Source organism: Zalophus californianus, chromosome 8, assembly GCF_009762305.2.
Source record: "Zalophus californianus isolate mZalCal1 chromosome 8, mZalCal1.pri.v2, whole genome shotgun sequence".
Classification (NCBI taxonomy): Eukaryota; Metazoa; Chordata; class Mammalia; order Carnivora; family Otariidae; genus Zalophus; species Zalophus californianus.
In genome coordinates this window covers 46,949,927-46,975,795 of record NC_045602.1, presented here as the reverse complement: position 1 = coordinate 46,975,795, position 25,869 = coordinate 46,949,927, and the positions used below count along the sequence as shown (strand labels likewise).

General features: G+C 36.3%; 1 protein-coding gene across 3 annotated transcripts in view; it reads right to left on the bottom strand.

The window, feature by feature from the left end:
* The window catches only part of LRRTM4 (leucine rich repeat transmembrane neuronal 4), a 733,146-nt gene that overhangs the window by 595,207 nt on the left and 112,070 nt on the right, over nt 1-25,869 (bottom strand). The window lies entirely within an intron of this gene.

The window sequence follows — 25,869 nt, the reverse complement described above, 5'->3', positions numbered from 1 at the left end:
AGATAAGTAGAACAGAAAAGCTAGTCCCTGAAGGATAGAGAAGAAAGTCAAGTTTCAAAGTATCCCCACTGGGATTGCCATGGCAATCCAACTCTTTGGTTTCTGGATCATTGACACACCAAATAAAGTTCCATCAGTCAATTGTTAAACTCCAAAAAGAATATCTTAGCAATAGATGTGCTAAGAGTGAAGAGATCTGACTAGTTCATTTACACTATTTGGAAGTGAAAATAAAAACATAAATATGGGCCATTTTCCTCCTTCAATAATAAATAAAGCAAATGGAATCATGCATTTCCTTCAACAGAAAAGAAAATCAACATTCATGAAATAAAATAGTACAAAATATAAAAACATACTATGCAGATAATTATTTGTACAGGCTTGACTTCCATTAAAACTATTGAAAAATACGATCTGTATGCATAGAAGGAAAAGAAAGTTTTGCAAACATACTTATGACATGCAAAAGTACAGATTTATTTTGTTTCTGGAAGGAAAAAGCCCAGAATGTTTTATTCTTTGATTTTTTTAAGATTTTATTCATTTATTTGACAGAGAGCTAGAGAGAGCCAGAGAGTACAAGCAGGGGGAGTGGCAGAGGGAGAAGGAGAAAAAGGCTCCCGGCTGAGCAGGGAGCCTGATGTGTGGGGCTCAATCCCAGGACCCTGGGACCATGACCTGAACCGAAGGCAGACGCTGAATGACTGAACCACCCAGGCACCCGATTTTCTTAATCTTTTATTAACGACCTTGGTGAAATTATACCTGTGTCATTAAATATGGAAATCACAAGATTATGCTTTCTCCTTAGATAGACTATAGCATGATTACTGTCAAAAGTTATAGGAATTATGGTCACAGGATTAGAAGGTTGAGATCAACCTTGACCAAAATAGCCTTTTAATACGTGGGTGCTCAAAACTGTTAAGGCATAGTTTGTGACTGCAAGGGAGAAAGCCACTTTGCTGTCCTGGGCAAAAATTTCCTTGGATACAGATTTAAGACATTATTCCTTAAGGAGAAATTATGAAAGAGAGAAAGGCCCCTTTCTTGACAGTGAGAACAGCGAGAATGTGAAAGTGCTATCTTCTGATGTCCTTTGAATATTATTAAAAAGACACAGAAGCTCCCTCCACTGGATTATCTGTGTGATAAACTCAATTTTTCGAAACATTCAAAAGCAACTGAGTTAGTTGTTTATTTAAATTAAGTATTTGTTATTTTTCCAATTTCTCTAAAAGATATGATAAATAGCAAATGACTACCAAAATGGGTGTTGCCCCCACAAACAACTACTCTCATTTCTAGAAACCAAGGCACTTCAAGCCCAATTTTAGCATGTAGATACACGGGAAAATTAAAAACACTTCAAAGTGTTCTCCATTAAAAAGCACTTGTCCTCCTCAAAGCTGGCCTGGGGATATAGTCTCTTGGGTTAGCTAAACTCTTTTCTTTTAAGCCACTTAATCATATTAAAATATAATAATATCAATTCAATTCCTATACAAATAATTTTCTGCTTTTCTTGTAACTAACTGTCCCTAGCAAGGATGGGGCAATGTTGGAGAATGTAGATAAAACTGATCATTACAGATGAAAAATGTGTTCTAAGTTTTGAATCTACCGACAGTTTGCCTGTAGATCATCTTCTGAATAGCAAGAAAATGACTTTGGGGCTGCATATATGTAAGTTTCTGGGCTAGGTAACAGCTTCCCCTTTCTTCTGGATCATAGTCAATTGACTGGAGTTTAGATCCTGACTTTCATTGCCTACCAATTGGGATCTTGAGCAAGTTACTAAAGCTGTCTCAGCTTTCTCTTCTGTAAAACAAGCTTATTTATAGCACCTACTAGATAAATTTTAAATATTAAAGAAATAATGCAAAGTCTTAATTATATCATTCGTTTTGCCATTGTGTTTATCACCTTGTGCTGAATGCCATAGTTTTCTTTCCTTCAAGTTTACCTATCCATGCAAATGAGGGAATACAAAATATTTTGTAAGTCGACAGAAATAAGAAATAAAATAGCATTTATTGAGCAACTATTATACACTGAGGTCTTTACATGTATTATCCGATTTTAACTGGTAGTTTTATATTTGGTCTTTTTATTTTTTATTTTTAAAGATTTTTATTTATTTGACAGAGAGAGACACAGTGAGAGAGGGAACACAAGCTCGGAGAGTGAGAGCGGGAGAAGCAGGCTTCCTGCTGAGCAGGGAGCCCGATATGGGGCTCGAACCCTGACCTGAGCGAAGGCAGACGCTTAACGACTGAGCCACGCAGGCGCCCCTATTTGGTCTTTTTAAACATCAACTTCCTTTTTAACACTTCTTCCCCTCAGTGTTCACCTCAACCACTGCATAACGGAACTAATGCTTCAGAGGTCCTCACTTACTCAGTATTCACTCAACTGGAAAGAGAGATTGTTATGAAGTATCTATAGTGATCTCTAGAAGTATTGCAGATGACGAAGCACACCAAGTCCACATTCACCCCTGGTTCCTCACTTCCTGCAGAAGGAAGATACAGATGACCACAGTTGTTGCCATTCACCCTTATTTTCAGTTGACAGTGGAAGTACTCAAAAGAGCATACAAAGGCAAGATTCTTTATTTAGAAGATAATTCTCAATATTTCTCAGAGATGCACACTGTATGTCTCTCCTTTGCCTACTGTAGCATGTCTGAATTTCTGAGTCTAATCGTCCAGGCCCCACAAAATATAATCAAAATAACATAATATAAAGTAAAATAAATGAAGAAAGGAGAAAAGACACACAGAAAGGGAGAGGATTGGAAAAGGAGGGAGGGGAAAAGAGGGGAAAAGAGAAAGAGAGAACCAAAAACTGAGGTGACAGCTATCTCTAGGGTCCGCATTTTGTCAAAGTTCTTCTGAATAGATCGCAGAGGGTACACACACAATATGGTCTTTCATAAGAAACAACTTCAAATCCCCTTAAAGTGCAAGATAGATGAGATTTCTTTTTTCTTCATGATAGAGCAAACTAATGCATCCTAGATTGTGAGAGTTTAAGGAAAAACAGTGTCAGAGGTTTATGTTTCAGTGACACAGCTGACAGGGAGTAGTTATTTACTAGTGAGACCAACCTGCACACCAGGTGTTTGCAGAACAGATAGAACAGTTAAGTGATCAAGCAGCATTGTTGTTGCTAGAGTGCTGAGCAACAAGGTCAACTGAAATCAATGACTGAATATGTGTTTCTTAAGAGAAGGCTATTTACATAGAAGACAGTACATTGCTACAATCTTAATGCTATTTTTCACTTTACTAAAAGTAAAGTTATGCACAACAGGAACCTCCAACCTGTGGCTCCCAGTACAGCAAAAAAAAGATTGATAGGTGGATTGACTCTTTGATTTGCTTATCCATTCAATGAATGTTAGCTGAATATAGAGTGTGTGCAATATATTCCAGGAGCTAAACAAATGTAATTTGTACAGATTTTCATATTTCTCAAGTTTCTTTTTTCATGCACTGTCTAGTCGATTATCAAAAAAGTATGTGAGGCCATACTAAAATATTTCCATTTGCATAATTAATGTGTATCAGGTGCAGTAAGAACTGTCATCCTAGAATAAGTTTCCAAATCAACACTGGAACTCAAATCCTCCGATTCCACACTTCATGGCCACTGTTCATATTTTCAGTCCTTCCTTATTATAATGTGCTAACCCTCAGGATCTTAGAAACAGGAGGTGGAGGGAAGACCTCTAAGGCTGGTTTTTGCTAATTAAACACAGACATCAGCAGACAATGAATCAGGGAAAAGGTAAGAAATGGCATTTTAAAAAGACTTGATGGCTCACAGGCCAGCACGATGTGATTATAACTTGATCAAATTATTTATCATCTCTAAAAAAGAATCCACTCTCTAAATGGGTGTGACAGTTTGTAGGGCATAGAATACAAAGAGCCTCACATAGAAGAATCTCTGCAATGCTCATTCCAGAGCTGTGCTGAGCTGTGAGGTGCTGCTGGCCCTAGGCTTTGCCTCTTTTATCTCTACTAAGATGCTCTGTATGAAACTATCCAGAGTTTATCTCATGCACATGCCACTAAACATTTAAACTCAGATTATCCCCCTTTCTTTTATCCTGATTCTATGCAAAATACACAGAGCTACGCGTGTTATTGTCCTCGCATGTGCCGAACCGAATGTGCCAGCCCCTTATCAGTAAATTTTTAAACTGACACCTTGAGTATAATTTGGGTTTCTACATTCCTTGCCTATAGGGAGACTGCACCAAGTATATTTGATTCCATTGTCAGTGATGGTTCCCTCTGGAAAGCACCAGTCTGGCATTATAGTTTACACCCGAGTCTCATGAACCTTATTTAGGTGAGTCAAACCCCAGGTGACACATCTATTCTGGAGGGAAAGCTGACAGATTTCTCAAGCAACAAGGCTTAAGGCTAGACAAAGGAATGGAGCAAATTCCTGTATAGCATGCAACTCATCAGGCTTTGAGAGCGCCAACTAGCTGGCCTGACCCAGAAACAGCTTCCACTTCATTGTGCCCTACTTTACACTTCCAATTCTTCTATTTCTGCATAAATGCTCCAAAGAGTTCTACCAATGTAAATCATGTTCTTCTACCTGTGTTAGGGCTTAAAAAAAAATCTTGCAAAGGAACTAGTCATTTCACGTCATCACATCAATTCACATGTCCTGGTAAAGGATAATGAATAATGATACAAAAACAGGTCTAGAAAACATTCACTGGCTATGGAGCCATATTTGTTTAGAATTCAGAAAATTTCAGAGTTTTAGAAAAGTAATTAAGCACATATTCTAAATATTGCATATTATATCTCAGAGAGGTCCTAGCTACACCCTATAATCAAATGCATTAATATTTTTTAGACAAATATATGAACATCTACAGTAAATGGAACAAATAAAGGGTAAAAAAGTCCCATGTAGATTCAGGTCAAGTTTTAATGTCAAGTGAATTACCAAAACAGCTCTAGGATTTCAGAATTATGGACCTTTAATTATAACCAATGAGCATTTAGTGAGTTCTCATTATATTTTCACAATAATCTTATAAGTAATTAAGTGGTTCCTTACTGTCTGCATATAAATAAGGATGAATCAAACACTTGAAAATATTTCAGTAATTTGTCCAAGACTTAAAGGAAGTTGCTGAGAACATAATAGAAATCAGGGAACTTGCCCTTAAATATGACTTCACTAACTCCAAAAGAGAAATTGGGAAAGGTGTTCCGGTTAAATCACTTACCTTCCCCCCTCACTGTGTCCACTTAGAAGTGGCTGAAAGTACAGACCATAAAGTCGGACAACTTAGACTGAAGGCTATCTCAGAAAATTTAGGTGAAGGCACTTCAAACTTGTTAATGCTAATTTATGAGGTGGCAGACTAATGATCCTTGTAGTAGCGTTAAGATAACTCAGGAGAGGGCACGTGAATTGGTACAGTGTGTTCACAAATGACCTTCAGCTGCCTAGGCACTGCCCTTGTAGGATTTATGAAGCCCACAAGACTCGGTCCTACACCTCATCACTGACCCCAAAAAACTGGATGTAAAGCCACAAAACTCTTCTTTCTCCTGGTCAGACCACCACTCTTCCCCAATATTTCAATATCATCATCTACAACACCACCCAGTCTCACAAAAATGCATCAGTTTGAACTGGGACACATATCTCCATTATGGATTGCACACAGCCTCATTTGAGCCCCTTCCCAGACCTTTCTTCCAGCTCTGAAAATATGTCCTTATCAACAGACTCCCCCAATTTTTTCTCTGAATATCTCCTTCATGAAACCAGGCTGCCCTTGCATAAAATGGATTCCCGAGAAACCCTTTCAAGAAGCAGCTGTCTTTATTTTCTACCACTTAATTTGCACGATACTTGGAGAAATGTAGATTTTCCTTGTCACTTCCAGACCACAAAAAAACAGAAGTTTACAGAAAAGAACACGTACACCCTATCCCCACCTTTGCTATATCTGCACCCGCATGTTACTCTCTCTTCTCCTATTTCTAAGATGGCAACCCTCCAAACAGTAAGAAGCCATCCCTTCTAACAAACTCAACAACCTAAATCAGCAATTTCTCTCACTCCCTTCCCCTTCAACACATTTTTCCCTTTTTAATGCACAGCAGCATATAGACATACCATGATATCCCCAATCTTCACCCGAAGCGGCAGTGGGCAGGGGCACCAATTCTTCCTACACCTTTCCAGCCACTACACCATTCTCTGTTCCCTGTGTCAGCAAAACTCTTCTAGAACAACCCTGTAAACACTGTATCTATTTCTTTCCTCCCATCCTTTCTTGAATCACATCTACAATTTCACAGTTTAGTGCTGTAGAAACTGTCAATGTCATACCTGTGCCAGTTCTCCATCTTCATCTTTACCTTACCTCCCAGTGTCTGAACATGTTGACCCCATTCTTCTTGACACACTTTCTTTGTATTCTTTGTCTTTTCTCTCCCTGGCATGACGCTGTGTTCTTGGTTTGTTTCCTCCATCATGACTTTTCACGTTTTTTTTGGTCTATTGCCTACAGCTGAGTAATTGACCCCACAATTTGCTCTGATGCCTACAGCAGAGGAATGGCCCTACAATTCACCTGGCTTCCAGACTGAAATGTTTAGAACTATCAAACTTCTTTATTCCTCTTTCACCCACAGCTCATCCATCAGCATGTGTAGGTGGTTCGTAGTTCCAAAAAGCTTTTCTAGGGGCACCTGGGTGGCTCAGTCAGTTAAGCGTCCGACTCGATTTTGGCTCGAGTCCTGATCTCAGGGTCATAAGACTGAGCCCTGTGTGGCATGCTGGGCACGGAGCCTGTGTAAGATTCTCTCTCCCTCTCCCCCACTCCCCCTGCTCCCCCTCATGCCCCATTCAAACATATGCTCTCTCTCTTAAAAAAAAAAAAAGAAAAAAAGCTTTTCTACTACCTGTATACCACTGCCCGAGTTGAAGCCCAAAGTATTCCCCTGGATAATTAAGGGAAATTCCTGATAATTCTCCCTGCTTTATTTCTTGCTCCATTTTTTCTCACCACTTTGTCTCATGTTTATGTAGAGCAGCTACAGAGGAACTTCAAAAATGTATCAAATCATGCCATTTCCCTGCTGAAAATCCCCACAAATTATTTACTTATGAGAATAGAATCTGTGATGGGCCTATACAACCTTTCATGGATGCCTATACATATTTATTGACTATCTACCATCTTCGGGATTCTGTATTACGATGGTAGATAAGAAAATTTCTGTCGTTTCACTTATGAAAAGCGTTCAGAGTTTTCTGCTTTCTACTAGTAACTACCCTAATTGCAGTCAACATTATTACTTCTTAGATTCCTATAAGAATGTTTTCATGTTTCACTACCTTTAAGCCATTCCCCACACTGAGACATAAAAGTAATTCTAAAGTACAAATTTCATTATACCACTTTTGTGCTGAAACCCATCTAACGCTGACTCCCTGTTAACCTCAGGTAAAGTTTAAAGTCCCTAACCTGATCAGGAAAAACTCAAAGTAGTCCGTTTGCCTTTCTATCCTAAACTTTTAATATGATTTCTCCTTGGCCCATCCCCTTCCCCACCTAAAACAAAAACTAAAAACAACTTTCCACTTTCATCTTGGTTCTAAGGCTCTATTCCTACTGAATAGGTATTTCAGCCCTCTGATTATTATCTATGATTTTATAGATACATATTGATAATTGCAGCTCGCTCGCTCTCTGCAAAATCTCTTTTGCCCCCTTTTTAGCTTTTTTATCCCAACCCCTATCTTGAAGTCTCTTGTCAGAATTGTATAGCAGCAGAAAGCTGATTGAGTTGACTGGTTAACCATACCCCAAGCATATGCCCGAAATCACTTATTGCTACTCACTGGCTTGTCATTGCCATATGATTGCAGTTTCCTTGAGACCAGGAGCTATGTGTTGTTTTAGCTGAATATCGAATACTTAGTAAAGTAACTCCTTAGAGTAGAGGGGGTATTTAATATTTATATAAAAGAAGGGATGAATAAATGAATGATGAATAAGAAATAGAGATTGGGAAGATTTCATATATATATAACGTCATATACATATATAATATAAATGTATTTATATATTATTTAAAAAGTAAGTTCACCATCCAAAACATTGACCTTTTATTTCTTCTTTATCCTTTTGCTCTCCTTGATAAGTATTTAATAAATGATTTCCAACTATTCGGTAGTGGGTTTGGGACTTGGTGGGTCCCAGATAATTCTAAGGTAATTGTCAGGTCTTAGATAATTGGTCTTCGATAATTCCTCCCTTCAAATCTTTGTTCTCTGTCTGCTCTCAGATATATGTGTCACATTTTACCATCACTATCTTGAAACTTAATCCTACCCTAACCCTGACTTGATCATGCAGTGGCCAACACTAAATGTAACTAATTCTTGTTGATTTAATAGGTCACTGTCTTTTTTCCCTGATTTATATGAGAAACAGACACATATTTTAGGAAAGGAAATTGGTTGATGGATTTTCTTTTTTTCCTCACTAAGAAGAACAAAAATATTTATTACACTTACTTTATAAAATATCTTGCAGATAAATATAACACAAGGCAATGTATTGTTATCATTTTAAAGGCTCCATCCTGGAATTCAACACAAACCAGCTGGAATCATAAGTTGTCTTGCCTGGATAAATAAGACAATACCACTTCTATTCTAATCTATTGTTTTATATAGCAGAATAGTCCTTAGATCAGCTCTTATTATGAGATTGCTCCCTGATGGTATTCTGGTTTCTGATTTCGCAGGTCACTCTACTTTAAAATATGGTCACATAACCAATTTAGAGAAATGAAAAACAAATTTGAAATTGTTGTAATTGTGTGCTAGGGAAAAAGCATGCTCTTCAGTCGTCACTATCTCTAATTTCCCCATTATCTTTTTTCAGATGGCTGCTACTTAATACAGGCAAAGAGTTTTATTCAATTCGATGTGTCAGCACTTTACAATAGTAATATTGTGAATAATTTTTTTTAATATTAGGACTTTCTCTACATTTCAGAAAACTACATTTCAGAAAGTGACACATTTAAATCCTCTAAGAGCAAGCAAAGCATTTGCCTTTAAGCAAACTTAAAGAGACAAATGAGGACTTTAAGAGTGAGAGAAGATACTGGGAGGATATAGTAGCTGAACACACTGTTAACATATATGTCACGATAATAGTTTGACCTCTGATTGTCTCAGCTTGGTGAATTATCAAATGGACTGGAGACATATGGGGTTTTCTTTCAACACCATCAAAACTGTCAAATTTCTATAAAAAATAGTTCAGCCATAGTCAGATTCATCTAACCCAACATATTATGCAACCTGCCTGTCTCACAGGAGTGGTGGGAAAGCTAATTAAAATGGCCACAGGAAACTTCTAAATAGGTAGCTGCATGGAATAATAGTAAAAAAATAGCATTTTTAGTTAAGCAATGGGAATCACTGGGTGTCTTGAATTTAATGTCTCTAATGTTTTCCATGAACCCCCACTCCCTCCTCCTTTTTAAATCACTGAACTTTCACGTTATTGGTAAATGTGATGTCACTTTTAAGGTAAATTTATAAACTTATTAAACCCTCTGCAATCAGCGTTACTAAATAGCAGGTGTAAACTATGATTTAAATTACTCTTATAATGTAATTTTAAAAGTCTAATATAAAAACTCAGCTTCCACAGATGTTTGAGTTGAAAGCTTCCACTTATCAGTCTCACTCTAATTGCAACCAAATTAATACAATTTACTTTGATTTATTGGCAAAATGCTAATTTTGACTTGGCTGCCCTCCTGGGAATTACATAAAGCCCAGCGATACTTTCACTTTTTCACCATTGAAAACTGGGGTGGGGGTGGGGACTCCTGAATATGGCACAGACCTAAAGACCGGTGAGATCTATGAAGTGTGCCACCTCTTAACACCCTAATCCTAAAGCCTTGTTTCTGTTCTACAGAACAACATGCATTTACTTGAATGTGATAGATCCCTTGGACTTTGAGCATAATTTCATTTCGGTATGGAGCATCACCTCAGTCCATCACTATACCACTCCTTTTCACCAACGTCTCTTCCTTCACTCCCCTTCAGACTTCACCGGGCTAATACCTATTTTGTGTTTGCTATTTGATTCAAAGATATGACCTTCCAGGAATTCTCTTCTAATTAACTGAAATTAATTTAGCCACAGAGCTACTCCTGAAACAAAAGAGGTGTTGGCAGCTATCATTGGTTAAGTGGCCTTGAAGGAGAAAGGGAATATTTGAACTAAGAATTAGGACTTCAAATCCAGCCAACCTGCATTTACCCCGTGTCTTCTCGAATTATCTCTGTTTGGATTACCTGTTTCCTCATACTCAGTCTCATAAGTCTCCAGGACAAATCTCTCTCTCCTATCTTTGTGTGTTCGCATGTCTGACTCCTACACTAGAAAATGAGCTTCTTAAGAGCAGAGCTAGCTTCCTTTTCTTTATCTCTGTAACAAAGCCCAACAGTACAGAAACAGTAGATATTGGATAAATAAACGAAAGAATAAATTATAAACAACAGCAAATCAGCAGCAACACCATGCACATTTTAATAGATATTTGCCATAATGATCCTTCTTCTTTCAGTGGTTGGAGGATAGGGATTAAAGAGAGAAGTTGAATTAAAAAAAGGGGGGGGATGGGAATAATACCTAGAAACTGCTCCCTAGAGTTTGGACTGAAAACTCAAATTGAGACAATTTATTAATCAATGGTTAAACTAAGTAACCAATTAATTATATTGGGTTTTGTAATAGGGACTTTTATACTCATCATCTCTTTTGCTAATATTAGTTTAGATTAATAGTAAGAAAATGATTTTTATATTAAAGCAATAATATAGTTGCTACTATGAAAAGTGATGGTCATCACTTAGTACAATGCATAGATTAAACTCAAATATCTTCCATCAGTATGAAAAGAGACTATTTCCATTTCATACAAAGAAAAACAGTTGAAAATGTTTCTTGCTCTAACTCCACAAATAACAAGGAAATACCAGAATACAGCAATTTTATACCTTAAAAATATGACTATCAAAAACAGATCTTTGCATTTTAATGGGAAATAACTAGGAAAATATACTGCCCAATGCTCAGGGAGAAATAAATTCTCTTTCAGCAAGCAGCTGATGCATATCCTATGAAGTTAACCATTATAAAGTTGGTCAATAAAGCCAATCTTTTAAATAGATAATTTCTAATTGTAGAGGAAGAATTTATTCCTTAGACCTGGATTATTGAGCTCACTTGTAATTAAAAGCAAATCTTACCAAGAAACTCTCACAAAGAATGGGTATCTGCTTATTTGTTTTGTGGTATTCATCAGGGCAAAGAAATTTGTACACGCATGTCAATCTTCCATGCCCTTATTTGAGACAAACTGAGACAGGGACAAGGAAAATAATATTTGGTTAAGAGAAAAAAAGACTTTACATGAACCAAGTAAATTTACCTTTATATTATGTTTAAAATGTGCCCCCAAATGTTGTTTTATATGTAAAAGATGTAATCCTTGCATGAAAATCTCGAGAGCTGACTCTAATCACTATGTGTTGATTTCAGACTAATAAATACTCTGCAGAATGAAGCCTTAGTTTTAGACAAAAGCACATCTATTTTTGAGTATGTGTTTAAATTTATTGTTAGTTTATGTTTCTGGTTGTTTTGGCAGTTAAAGTTCATTGGTAAATCTTGACAACAGGAGCCACGGTCAAAATCATATATATGCATTTGAAGGATTGCAAGTAGCTTCACCTACCACTCTCAGGGCTATTTCAATGCCTCCATAATCACCTTTAAACACTAGTGCAGGCCCTTTTCCAAATCACGTTTGAATTATTTCTCTTTGATCTGGGTGTAGGTTTTGAAGACATAGTGATCCTCAAATAACATGGCAACAGGAAAAAAAAATCACAAATGTCTAACGATTGTTCCTTTGGTCCAAACCCATAGCCTGTCCTCTTACCCTGGGTAATTTTCAGGAGGGAATTCCTACATCAAAATCTGTAGGCACACACCTAAGAATACTCTGTTTTGACAAACATTCAAAAAAATTTACCAGCCCTTGTTAGAAAATATATTCTCTATTCACATTTTCCATTTTTAAAATCTGTTTTCTGAATTGATGCATTCTATCCCTATCATTTAATCTCATCTAAAAAGAATGATTTTTTTTTCTTGTCTACATTTGTTTATTAAGAGTATGGGCTCTGCCATGCACATGTTATCCCTTCATGATGTTTTTTAATCCTATGGAATTAGGCTATTTGCTCTTGTATCTGCTCCTGAAATTTATCTTCCAATTTGGTGATTCTTTGTTAACAGCTCAATATTTATCATGGTTTGAAATATTTTTCCAGACATAATTTTTTATATCAGGTCATAAATCTCAATTTGAATTAGTCATTAAGAGATGTTGCTACTAATTAGGATTTTCATCTATCTGTTAAGCTTAGAATTTAAGTCCCTAAGAAATATAATATAAAATCAATATTCAATTTGCTGCAATACTATTCACAAATAATTCCCATTGTGTGTTTTCTCATGAAAATAAGTGATTGTAGTGACTGGGCCACTGACTGCTACATTCTTCCAAATTGCCAGTGAGCTCTGCGTATCTCCAATCCTCTTGTACACGTTAGATGTTCCTCCTTTGTCAAAGCCTTATTCCCCATGGTGGCCCTTATGGTTCTATATTATAATTGCTTTTTTACTTCTCTGACTCTCCCAGTAGACTGAAGCTCTTCAAAAGAAGAAATTATGCCCATGTTAAATCCCTAGTGTCTAATACAGATGTTATAGTCTCCGTTTAATAAATACGTTTCCATGAAAAATGAATATCAATTAAACAGCCAATTAAGAAAATATGCAATGAATCATATGTGTGTTTTCTACTCTCTACTGGTATTAATGATTTTTGTACTTTTTGAGAAAAATATTATAATTGAGTGAACATCTATCAGAAAAAATATAGCTGTTTTTATCTAATCAGACAAGTAACATTCTTCCACTGAAAGCATTTTGTTTGTTTTTCAATAAACACTGCATCCTGCTATGTGGGAACTTCATCAAGATAATTAATGGCAGGAAAAAAGAAGACAATATTTTTGCCCTGCAGGATTAGTATACAAATTAAGTGTAATAGATGTATAAATGATACACAGTATCATTAACTAATTAACTGATTAATTAATTTAAGTGTATAGTTTATGTTTTTACTTCCTTCAGAAGAAATTAAAAAAAAAAAACTGGCAAAGTTTCTTTAATAAGAAATACCACTTCTTCAGTTTTTCTCTTTTAAAAAAATTAATTTTTTTTTAAGGAGAAGAATCCCATCTTTAGTTGTACCTTATCTACCTTAAGCTGCTACTGAAGTTGACTGAAAAAGTTTAAGGAATACTGGTAATCAAACCCAGAATAGGAAAGGAGAGGCATTTGTAACCTCCTAGTGCAGCCCTTCTCCTCTGGTAGCCATCCTACCCCTCTTTGCTCCACTTAACATCATAAAGAACAAAGTAGAAAATGTTTCCCAACAAGAAAAACTTGACTTGGCTCCTGAAAGGAAACACCTTAAAGGAATCAACCTGTCACTGCTAACCTTGTCCCACAAGTCATGATTTCTTGGATTCTGAAGAAATATCTTGTTTTGTTTTTCATATATATATATATATATATATATATATATATATATATATGTATGTATGTGTTTCTGAAGTAACCATACACACATATCATAGGTTCTTAAAAATATTATACAAAGGACAGTTGACAAATAAATGTTTGCTAAGATCAGGATTTTACAGTGCAATAGAAGAGTAATCGCCGGAAACTTTTTCATGTCAGGTATAACTGGTAATTCTGATATCTGGGGACATGAGGCCATCCACATGAACAGGGAGTCAGTTTTGTTGTGATTTTTAAGGTTTATTTTAAAGACCTTCCCACCCTGAAATAGCTCCCACACTGGTACTTGAAACCCCTATTAGATCTTAAACCCTGAAGATTTTGGTCTTCCCATTTCCCTATTAAATTGAAATTGCTTTACAGGATGTAACACCATAGGAAGCATCAGCTAACACCTGATCAGGGATTGCTTTCCAATCTGGCAGACAGCTAATTAAGTGAGATAGTTCCTATGGGAAAGTACACTGAGGATGGGGTGCCCATAAGGAGGAGAGGAATACTGACTGAGAAAGATGATGCTGAAGAAAATTTGGTCAAATTGAAATTTATCCTAGGGATGCATGTATTGGAGATCAACACCCTTTCCCACTCACTAAAGTAGTGATTATAAACCAGGGATGTATATGAGAATCATCTGAGGGGATTATTAAAACCATGTTCTAAGCTCCAAAATTGATTGAATGCATCAGAATCTCTGGTGGATAGACCAGGTCTGCATATTTACAATGTCCCCAGATAATTGTTACAGACACCAATGCCATAAAAAGCTAGTAAGTTAACTATAGTGGGCTCAGTTCTGTTCAACAAACCTTCATTGCAAATTAACTATGTAGAAGGAACAACATTGAGGTAATGTGAGTGGACTAGACACGAATCTCATTTTCAAGGAGATTATAATCTACTGGGAATAATAAATTGTGAGCATTAGAAATACAAGGAATAATCTAAGTAGTATAAAAATGCTACAAATAAAGGTAGAGGAATAGATTACTTTTGAAAAGAACTGTCAGGAAAGGTTTCCTGGAGCATATGTTCAGGCTTTCTTCATTTTCCCTGACTTCCCCTTGTCCCTCACAAAGGACTCTGTGGGGTGGTTATCCGACAGCCTTAGCTTCCTTTGTTTCCTTAAACTATGTTAGGCTCAAGACCAAAAGTTAGCCTCAGCAAAATATGCAGGGGAGCAGGATTGCAGTTATTTTCCCTTACACCTTGCCCCAGGATTGGGTACCCAGGCACTTGACCCCCAAGACCTGGGGTTTCCACTACATCATTCTCCCTACCACCACACCAATGTATTTATTTAGGCAATCAACAGAAGGCTCACTGCCATGTAAAGCAGTATGCAAGGCTCTGAAAAACAGGAATGGATAAAACCCTTATCCTTGAGAAATACATGAACTACTTACTGATAATGGGATGTTGGTGTCAGGCTCCTAAGCCATGCTGTCCCTTGCTTCTCTCACTTTGTTTTAGGAATGAGCTTCTGTGGTATCAGCCCAGTTACCTACCTCAATTTTAATCCTCCCATGGGCACAACTGTGGTAGTTACATGGGTCCTTGAAGGACTGACCAACTGTTCTTGAATTCCACAGGCTGAAATTCTGCCTCCCTTTAGCATTATTCGCAGGGACCTCCAAGTACTTCCCACATAAGTATCTCCTCAGTTCAAGGAAGGGCAGGTAGGTCAGAGGAGTGAGCAAGGAAACTAAGTCTAGGTAGAGAATCTGAAGTTTGCCATACAGCCAAGATTCTAGCAGGATACCATTTGAAAGAAATTAATTTATCTCTGAACAACGACTAGCAGACAGTGGGGGAAAAGTATCCTTTCTTAATATGTTCCACTCCTAAGTTTTCTCAAAATCTCTATAGCATACTACAATCGCATCTGTTCAGCCACCTAGCAAATATTCCGTATTTGCAAGCATTTTGCAAGCAGCTACCAGTGTTTAATCTTGGGATAATGCCTTCTTGATGTGCTAACCCCAAGGGTATTTTTGAACAGCCTAAATGTGAATTACTGGTTGTAAAAAAGAAATTTGGCTATTTCAAATCATGTCTGTCTAAAACAGAAGACATGACAACATTGAAACACAAGGTCATGTCTGTGCAATCAAAGCCCATTGGGATAACTTTGGCTGCTGGATTATCAAGGGAGCAGTGTATAATAATCAGAAATTGCCATCATTAATGAAATATAATTTTGAAAATTATTCTACATTTTACCAGCAGCACAGCATGGCAGAGATAAATTTGTATAGAAAGTTAAAATATCTTCATTTAACTTTCTACTATCTAGTTTTGGTACCCTAGTTTCATTATTAGTAAGTAGGAAAAATGGAGATATTATATTTATTTATTAATGTACTAGTTATAAAGTATTTTAATATGCATTGTCTCTATTGAGACAAACAGTATTTTGAAGTAGGCAGGAAAGTTCTTTTTTGTTTGTCTGTGTTTTTAGTTAGTTTTCAAACCACAAAGGTAACTTGCTACCAAGTGTGGTTGGTTAGTGGCAAGATTATTGACTCAAATGCGGGTGTTATAATTCCTAGTTCACCACTTGCATCATTAAGGATTCTTTCACTTGTGAGTGGAAGCATCTTGACCCAAAGTGTATTAAACTAAAAAGAAATAGATTGGTTCATAGACCCGAAAAGATTATGGGCAGGTCTGGCTTTACTTGCGGTTAAGGCTCAAACCAGGTCATGGTGATCCATATCTCAAGTCCCTTCCTCTGTCTCCTCATCAAGCGGCTCCCCTTCATGACAGCCAATTGACCTCAGCAACTCTAGTCTCTCAAACTCACACTAACATTCCAGACACAGTGAGAGGTTTTCCTTTTCAGAAGTTGCAGCAATTCTTCTTTTGATCCATTTGTTCTGAATATGCTACACAATTATTGTGCCGTGTGAAATGTATAGTCCAATTGGTTTAATCCAATACAGCCAGTGTTGGAGAAAATTCTACCCACACATGAGAATAAGAGGGATGATTTCTCAGAAGAAATTTGGGAAACTGTTTCCAGCAGGAGGGAAAATTGATATTGAGAAGCAAAACACAAATACCTATTCCAGGGATCTCCCTCACCTAACCATCCACCCCACTACCAACTCCTGGAATGAAATTACCTCTTTATATATGAACCCATGCTTCAGAAGCATAAAGCACCAGGCAAACATCATTAATATTTCTGTCTAGTTACATGCAGGGTTATAGTAATTCCCTCAGAGATATTCCCAACCGTGTAGATGGCTGGGGTCCTTGACTCTAACTTGGCAGGTGACTGTGTTCCCCTGTAGGACTTTCTTCTAAGAAGGGTTGATCACAAATCTGTTTACATATACCAGAAAAATGAGGAAATATTTGCAATACTCCTGACTGACAAGATGCTTGAGGGTTGAAAGATTAGACTGCTTCCTATAATAAAAAGTGCTCCTAATTCCACTTGATTATTCAGGTGGCTTTCTTTTACTTTCATTCCTTTCTTCCTATATCCCTCCCCCATCTTTTACTCCTTTCCTATCTTCCTTCCATCCAGTAAGTGTGAGGCACTATACTAAGAGCTGAGAAAATAAAGACAAAGCCAGATCCTGGTCTGTAAAGGAAATGGACAAGTACACAGATAATTATAATTTAGTCTGATAAATGCTGTGAAGAGAGATGTTGATTGAGTGTTATATGAATAGCTTATCTGCTAGTTTCATTGTCCTGCCCAAGGAAGCCTTCCCTTGCTCATTGCCCAAACCGCGTCTGATTAGTGACCTCCTTCTGTGTTCCCAAAGAGCCGTGTTCATACTTCTATTTATCTCAGTGTGTTTTAATTGTCTCTATTTCTTTGCCAACCATAGCCACTATCAGCATTAAAACCAATTAGAGACCATGAACTTCATAAGGACAGGTTCCTAAGTATAATTTGCTGTCAGTAAAAGATTTGCTTTTTTTCTATAATTTCTCATAGTGATTAGGGATTGTTCTGATCCAATCATGCTTTCTTGGGAAGCCAAAAGCTATTAGGAAAGGATCGGGAGGAAAGTGAGCAGTGTAGTGTCATACCAAGAAATATATGCTTATTGATCCATATGATCTATGAACAAGTCTCCTAGTCCTCCCTGTATACATTTTATACCCTTTCCCCCTCACATTTACACAGCACTAATAATTCATTTCCAATGCATGAGATACCTGGCTAGAAAGTCAAACATCAAAACATTAAGATAAAATCAGAGATGGACCATTTGCTAAGAGAGTAGATCTCTTGGGGCACCTGGGTGGCTCAGTCATTAAGCGTCTGCCTTCAGCTCAGGTCATGGTCCCAGGGTCCTGGGATCGAGCCCCACATTGGGCTCTCTGCTCAGTGGGAAGCCTGCTTCTTCCTCTCCCATTCCCCTGCTTGTGTTCCCTCTCTCACTGTCTGTCTCTCTGTCAGATAATAAAATCTTAAAAAAAAAAAAAGAGAGAGTAGATCTCTTACAGTAATTGTGTGAGGTGATGGATGTGGTAATGACCTTGAGTGTGGTAATCACTTCACAATATATACATTTATCAAAACATCACACTGTACACCTGAAATATATACAATTTTATTGGAAATAATAGAATTTGACTACTTCCAGTGGTGTTTTTCCCTATATAATATGAAGAAGGTAGATAAGATAATCTCTAAAGTCCTATTGAAATCCAATCATTCCATAACAGGTTTAGAAAGATTTAATGGTAATGATGTAGGAAGGAGGAAATATTGATTATGGTTCTAAATTGTACTGACATGCTTGCAATCCAGTGTATTGCAAATCAAATTCACCATAAAATCACCAAAGAAGACACAAATAAGTTTCCCCACTTTACCCAAATATTTGATACACATTTCCTTTCTAAGGGAGTACTTTTAGTAAAATCATATTCCTATACACAATCCTTATAATGGAAGAATGGCTCTCTCTTAACTATATGTCACAGACTTTGCTTAGAGAAATACATGTCTTCATGCTAATACTTATTCACTTTTACTATATTAAAGACTACTCTAATGTATCTGCCACTTGAAAACTGTTTTCTTTTTTATAAGGTGTGAGAACATATTAAATCCTCAAATTCATTCTTTCTCAGTTTTGTAGCCAACAAGATTTCTTGGTGAATTTGAGTTTTAACCACATGGCCTTAAGTTCCATGCCTCAGCCATTTTGACCTACATTTAAGTCTTGCCAGATACCATATTCTCTTGATTCTGTATGAGAACCTTTGTGCATGTGAGAACCTGTTTTGTTTGCATTGAACATTCTATTTCCTCACCCATTTGCCTGTTTAATTCCTTTTCAACATACAGCTTCATCTTAAGTCCTACAACTAAACAGTACTACCTTTTCTAGGAATCTCCTATAGAATCCCTTTTATGAATATCTTCTAGAAATTTACCGCAGCAGCTTGCTTTTCTCTCAACATCTGCATAGTGATTGCCTATTTATTTGTATGTACCCTACTAACCTTAATTTCAGGAGATCAAATACAGCTTCTGTATCACAGATTTTAGCACAGTGCTTGGTACATCATAAGTACTTCTTAGAGATCCATCACGTGTAAATAAATAAAGACAAATGTCATTCAGTAAATGCTAATTAACTAATCAAATTCAAAAGATTGATTCATTTCTGATTATTAGATTATGACCACAATCATCTATAGGATATCTATACAATTGACTAATATTTCTCTAAATTTATACTTACAAATCAAGTAGTATGACAATATACAAGTATTTTTGTCTCCATAGTCCATGTAACATCTTTTTTTTAAATAAAATATGGTTTGTATTTTTCTCTTTGTGTGGAGAGTCCACTTTCCCAACCTGCTTTGTTATAATTAGAATAATATTTACTTCATTTTGTCCTTTAAATTTTGAGGACTTTCAAATCATGACTGCAAAATTAATGATAACAACTAATAAGCATTCACCTCCACAAAAGCCTCCACAATGGGCCTACCAAATGAGCAAGCCAGATGCTATTATACTTTTTGGCCTTTAGTAACAGATAATATTCTGTGGCCACTTACAAATTATTCCCTTCATCTAGAACATTTTATGAATGAGTATATTTTATACATATAGTATATATAAATATATTGTATACACTAAAACATTTACTTGTAGTGGTTGTTACTGAATGCCTTAGGTTTGCTCATAAATACAGTTCACCTTTTACAAAGGCTTACACTTGTCAAACATCAAAATGATTACAAACCCATTCTCAAGGAAAAAAAATCTGCCTTTTCTGACCCTGCCTTCAAATAAATTCAGAAAATTACTATTTTAAAAGGTTTCTGTTACTATGGACATTTATTAATGGAATATTAGTAAAAGTAAAAGTATACCACTTCAGACAAAACTATAACCTAGAACTACACTTCCCATGTTTAGCAAAAAGGTCTCCTTTCTGACAGAAAAACTGAAGAAACTGCGTCAAGATAAAAACAAGAAAAGTAATATGTAACTGAAAAAATAAGTCTCTGAAATAAAGAGGTATCATTAAAATGCTATAACGTTTCATCTTTTATTAGGTGTAGTTATAAAAACTACTTTAAAAGCCTTCAAAAATATTAGTTCACCAGCCATTATAACTCTTTCCTTAAAAATGGAATAGTGAACACACATATATGATTATGGTACCCTCAGTCATTTGTTCAATCAACAAATACAGCTTGAGCACCTTCTCTGTGCCAAATATGGCTTTAGGTGCGAGAGGTAAGCAAAACAACTCATCTGCCACATTTCTTTCTTTCCTTAAGTACTGACTTTTTCAATCAAAGAACATTTTTGGTATATGGATTTTCTTATAATTTTTGCATTAAAATAGGCTTAAAAAAGGTGAGAAATCTATAATATTTCTTTTGCGAATAGCTAATACAATATAAATGCAATGAAAGTGGATTCTTGCTTATTTTCATGCGATGGTAATTTTTTGTGAAGACAAGTGGGGCAGTACACACTAAATTATTATATTTCTATTATCTTCACAACAGGGAGCAGAATTTTCAAGTAAGCATTGCAGTAGCTAACATCAGATATATTTTCTCTTGCTCTAATAAATTATATCAAATGTGTAAAAATAAAAGCTTCCCCCAAACATAAATGGTTTGCATTTCTTAAAAGACATAATCAAAAATCTTTTCTAAAATCAATACAAAGTAACTTTTAAATTTGTAGTATTTCAAAAAATTTTGCCTTTGCTTAGCAAAGTATTTATATTAAGTTTCATTTTGTAAATAGCCTGCTAGTATGCTTTAAGTCCCTAAAATGTCTTTATGAACAGATGTCTCTAAAACGGTAGGCAAGGAATTTAAAAACATAAGAAGTTAGCCATTTAAAAAAACAACTACATTGCAATAACTTAAACCTCTAAGAAGCATTTTTAATTTAATAACCTTTTTTCACTTTAAACATTTTAGTGCATAAACTATTACCCTGTTATTTGTTTGTTTAATGGAAAATAAACATTGCAAGATAATTTCTTAAATTGTCATTTTGAGCAAAACAATCAACCTGACACTTTGGAAAGTAAATAAGTAGCCCACATCCCAAATATAGCCTCTGTTAGACCTCAGTTTTAGAAATTTGCACTTCTATGGTTTATCCTTTTTGTATGATTTCACCATTTTATTAGGACAAGAAATGCTGAGAATTCACAAGTGTTTCTGAGTCAGTAGCAATGAGGATCATAAGAATGCAATCTTTCTTTATATTCGGTTCTTCCTCATCATGATTTACTGGAGAAAGGCATCAAGAGCTCACATATATCAGACCACACTAATTTCCATCAGGCATATGCTAAAACTCTTGATGGTCACTTTTTGCATCATTTCTCTATTTTAGAATAATTCCTATGAAGATTCTACGGTTCACTGCTAGGGAAATCCTTCCTCCCCAAGACTCATTCAGATTTTATCTGAGGTTGGGTCAGAAGAATGGGTATGAATTTCTTATTCTTGTAACATCTCTATGCAGACAACTGGTGAAATCAGAGAATAAGACATGGATATACTCTATTTTCCTATAATACAACTAATCATATTATAGAAACCTGGCAATTATCATTGAATCTAGATTGTTGCACATAGCTTGAAATGCACTGAGTTAAATGAAAATTGTGTTTACTAAATAAAAAAATACATGCTAAAGAAAATTTAAGGTTTGTTTTTTTTTAAGGCATATAAACGAAGCTATATCTGAACTTGGCTCACTTGAAAGTCTTCTAATCCTCATTGCACCTTCATTTATTCTCACAGTTGCTTTTTCTCCACATAGGCTAGGTAACAATTTCCACCCCCTCACATCTCTGACTTCCTTTAAAACTGCTTTAAGACATCTTCTTCAATACATCTCTTGGTGAACTCTAAATTCATTCTGACCGCCGCTATTTTGTATTTCCACAGGACTTTATATCAAAGTCAGAAGAGGTTATCCCAAGCTTATTTTAATTATCTCTGTTTATTTAATCATGTCTGAACTTCTAATTGTATAATAAACTCAGGAAGGTCAGGAAGTCTCTTTCTATTCCCTTATTTATCCAATTATACCTGGTACAGAATTGTATAAACACCAACAAGACAGCAAATGACTGCTAAGTGAACATTTGTTAAATGATTAAATTTGTTCTTTTTAAGAGACTAAAATAAGAACACAAGATATATAAAACAAAATTTTTTAAACTGAGGTGAACTCTGACCCCTGGAACAGAAGGAGGAAAGAAAAAATAAAGTCAAAGATGTGTTAAGGGCTCTGACTTGGGCAGAGCACAACAGACCTAGAAGGATGTGGTCTCTGCTATGTCCTGCTAGGCTGACTCAACTAAGACAAATAACAGACATTGATAGGAGGGATGGGGGAGGTAGGGAAGTGTGGTCTAATGGGATGCCACATACATAAATTCTTGGTACCGAGGCATCGTCGCATGTGCAAATGGTGGAGTGTACCTGTTGGGCACCAACTGACCCAAGGTGTCCTGCCAATATTAGGAGATGAATTGCTTTTGCCTACATGTTATGCTAACATATGGGGAAATATTGCTGACCTTACAGTCCTGGCTGCCTTTAGGGGCTCTACTCAAAAAGTAGAATTATTTTTCTTTCATGTAATGAGACCTACTCCTTCTTTTGTCAAAGACTGAGAAGCAGGACGCTCCCCTTGCTTCTCAAGAAGATTCAGCTCTGAAGCCCATTTACTTTCAGCCCACAGGGAAAGAATGACTTCTGTTCATTTGCTAATGAATGACTTCAGTAGTCCCCGCCAATAATAAAAACACTCATGTGAGGGTTGGTCTAGTGTAAATGGAATAGTATAAGTAGACAAAGGGAATTTACTCTTTGTTTAAGGAACTCAACTATTTGAAGAATAGAATCAAACCAACAAATTGCCACAGGTGATTTTCTCTGAAGAAAATTTAATAAGAGAAGTTTAGAGCCAAACGAAAAAATACAATATTTCAAACTCTTAACAGAAATCAAGAAACTATTACAAAGAAATGATCTGATATACATACACACATAAACAAGTATTTCACACATACACACACATTTATATACAAGATGCGATCCAGCAATTGCACTACTGGGTATTTACCACAAAGATACAAATGTAGGGACCCGAAGGGGTACGTGCACCCCAATGTTTATAGCAGCAATGTCCACAATAGCCAAACTGTGGAAAGAGCCAAGATGTCCATCGACAGATGAATGGATAAAGAAGAGGTGGTATATATACACAATGGAATATTATGCAGCCATCAAAAGGAATGAGATCTTGCCATTTGCAACGATGTGGATGGAACTGGAGGGTGTTATGCTGAGTGAAATAAGTCAATCAGAGAAAGACATGTATCCTATGACCTCACTGATATGAGGAATTCTTAATCTCAGGAAACAAACTGAGTGTTGCTGGAGTGGTGGGGGGTGGGAGGGATGGGGTGGCTGGGTGATAGACATTGGGGAGGGTATGTGCTACAGTGAGCACTGTGAACTGTGCAAGACTGTTGAATCACAGATCTGTACTTCTGAAACAAATAACGCAACATATTTTAAGAAAAAAGAAAAAGAAGAAGATAACAGGAGAGGAAGAATGAAGGGGAGTAAGTCAGAGGGGGAGACGAACCATGAGAGATGATGGACTCTGAAAAACAAACTGAGGGTTTTAGAGGGGAGGAGGGTAGGGGGATGGGTTAGCCTGGTGATGGGTATGAAGGAGGGCACATTCTGCATGGAGCACTGGGTGTTATGAACAAACAATGAATCATGGAACACTACATCAAAAACTAATGATGTAATATATGGTGATTAACATAACAATAAAAAAGAGAATGATAACAGAGCACATAAATACTGAAAAAAAAGTTATGCTCTAGGATACCAATAATTATTTAACAACCCTGCTGTGGACTGAATTGTGTTCCTCCCAAATTCATATGTTGATACCCTAATCTTCAATGTAACTATATTTGGAGAAAGGTCTTTTGGGAGATAATTAAGGTTAAATGAAGTCATAAGAGTAGAGTCCTAATCCAATTGGATTGGTGGCTTTACAAGAAGAATAAGAGAGAGAGCTCTTTCTCTCTCTCTCTCTCCACCATGTAAGGACATAGAAGTTGGCCAGAAACAAATTTCTCACCAGAAATAGAACCTGATGGAATTCAACCATGCTGGCACCCTGATTTTGGACATCTAGCCTCCAGAACTGTGACAATATAAATTGCTGTTGTTTAAGCCAGCCAGCCTATGGTTTCTTGTTACGGAGGCCTAACCTAAGACAAACACTAAACAAAATTTTTTTAAAAATGAAAAGTAAGAAGAAAAGCTCAAGAAACAAGAGAAATGTACCACTCTACTATTTGAATTACAGGAGTTCCAGAAGAAGAGAAAGGAGCAAATGGAGAACACAATCTTATTAATTAGATGACTAGTTCTTATGAATTAGTTTAATGGCACTGGATAATATCTGAAGGAAAAAAAATATGGACTTGTAGCAGGGAAGCCCTAAGGCATTAAGAAGAGGTACACAGCAACCCAAACAGCCATTTCTGTGCCAAAGAGTTCTTAGTTTAGGCTCTAACTAAATTTTTGGTATTTTTCTTAAAACACAAAAATGTGGGCTTATTGAGTTCTCCAAACTGACTCTGTGAGGTAGAGACAACAGCATTTCTGATTTAAACAGCAGTTAATGATTAAAAAGCAATAATATTATGTGACTTGATCTGGTTTATTGATATATTTTTGTTGATTTTGATCTTTTGATTTTGTACAACATTAAGCAAAAAAGCAACATGTTTAGATAGCAAAGTCACATGGAAATTTGAGATCAGGTTAGAAAATTTTTAGATGGTGCTCCAGCCCCTGAAAATTCCTTTCTGACCACTGTAGCATATACTCTTCACTTATTTTGAAATATAGTAGTTGAAGTAAAATTTTGTTATCCTATCATTACTAAGAATGATCTCTCAAACATTTCCAATGATTCTCAATAGTGTGCAAAGTACAAAGTCCCTCCCATGCTTATTTAGCTCTGCACAAGCCAGTGCCCCCCTCAACATCTCTTTGACTTTATCTTTTCATTCATTTTGTCCCAGCTACATAACCCTACACCATGGCAGGTATGTGCCTGCCATAGGCCTTTGAACTTGCTGTTTCCCAGGTTAAATGTTCTTCCCTAAGTCATATCCATGACTTTGCACACAGTCAGATTGTTAGAGAGTTCTTCACTATCCATCCCAGTTCAGTGTAAACACAACCTCATATATGTACTCCTTGTCTCTTGCCCTGCTTTGTTTATCTTCATACCATTTACTGGTTTCCAATGTACCATGCAATTTACTTACTGTGGCCAACAAACTCCTAAAGTGGTCTGTAGGATCCCTGTCTCTTGATGTTCACTTATTCATCATGTTTATTTTTTATCTCTTCCTACTAGATTAAAGTTACATGAGGGGATGACATGTTTTCTGTTTTTAGTCTACTTTTTTTTTCACTGATGTATCCTGAGTACTTAGCATAATATTTGGTATATAGGACACACAATAAATATTTGTTGCCTTATTGAATAAATTCTTCTTGAGTGCCCTATC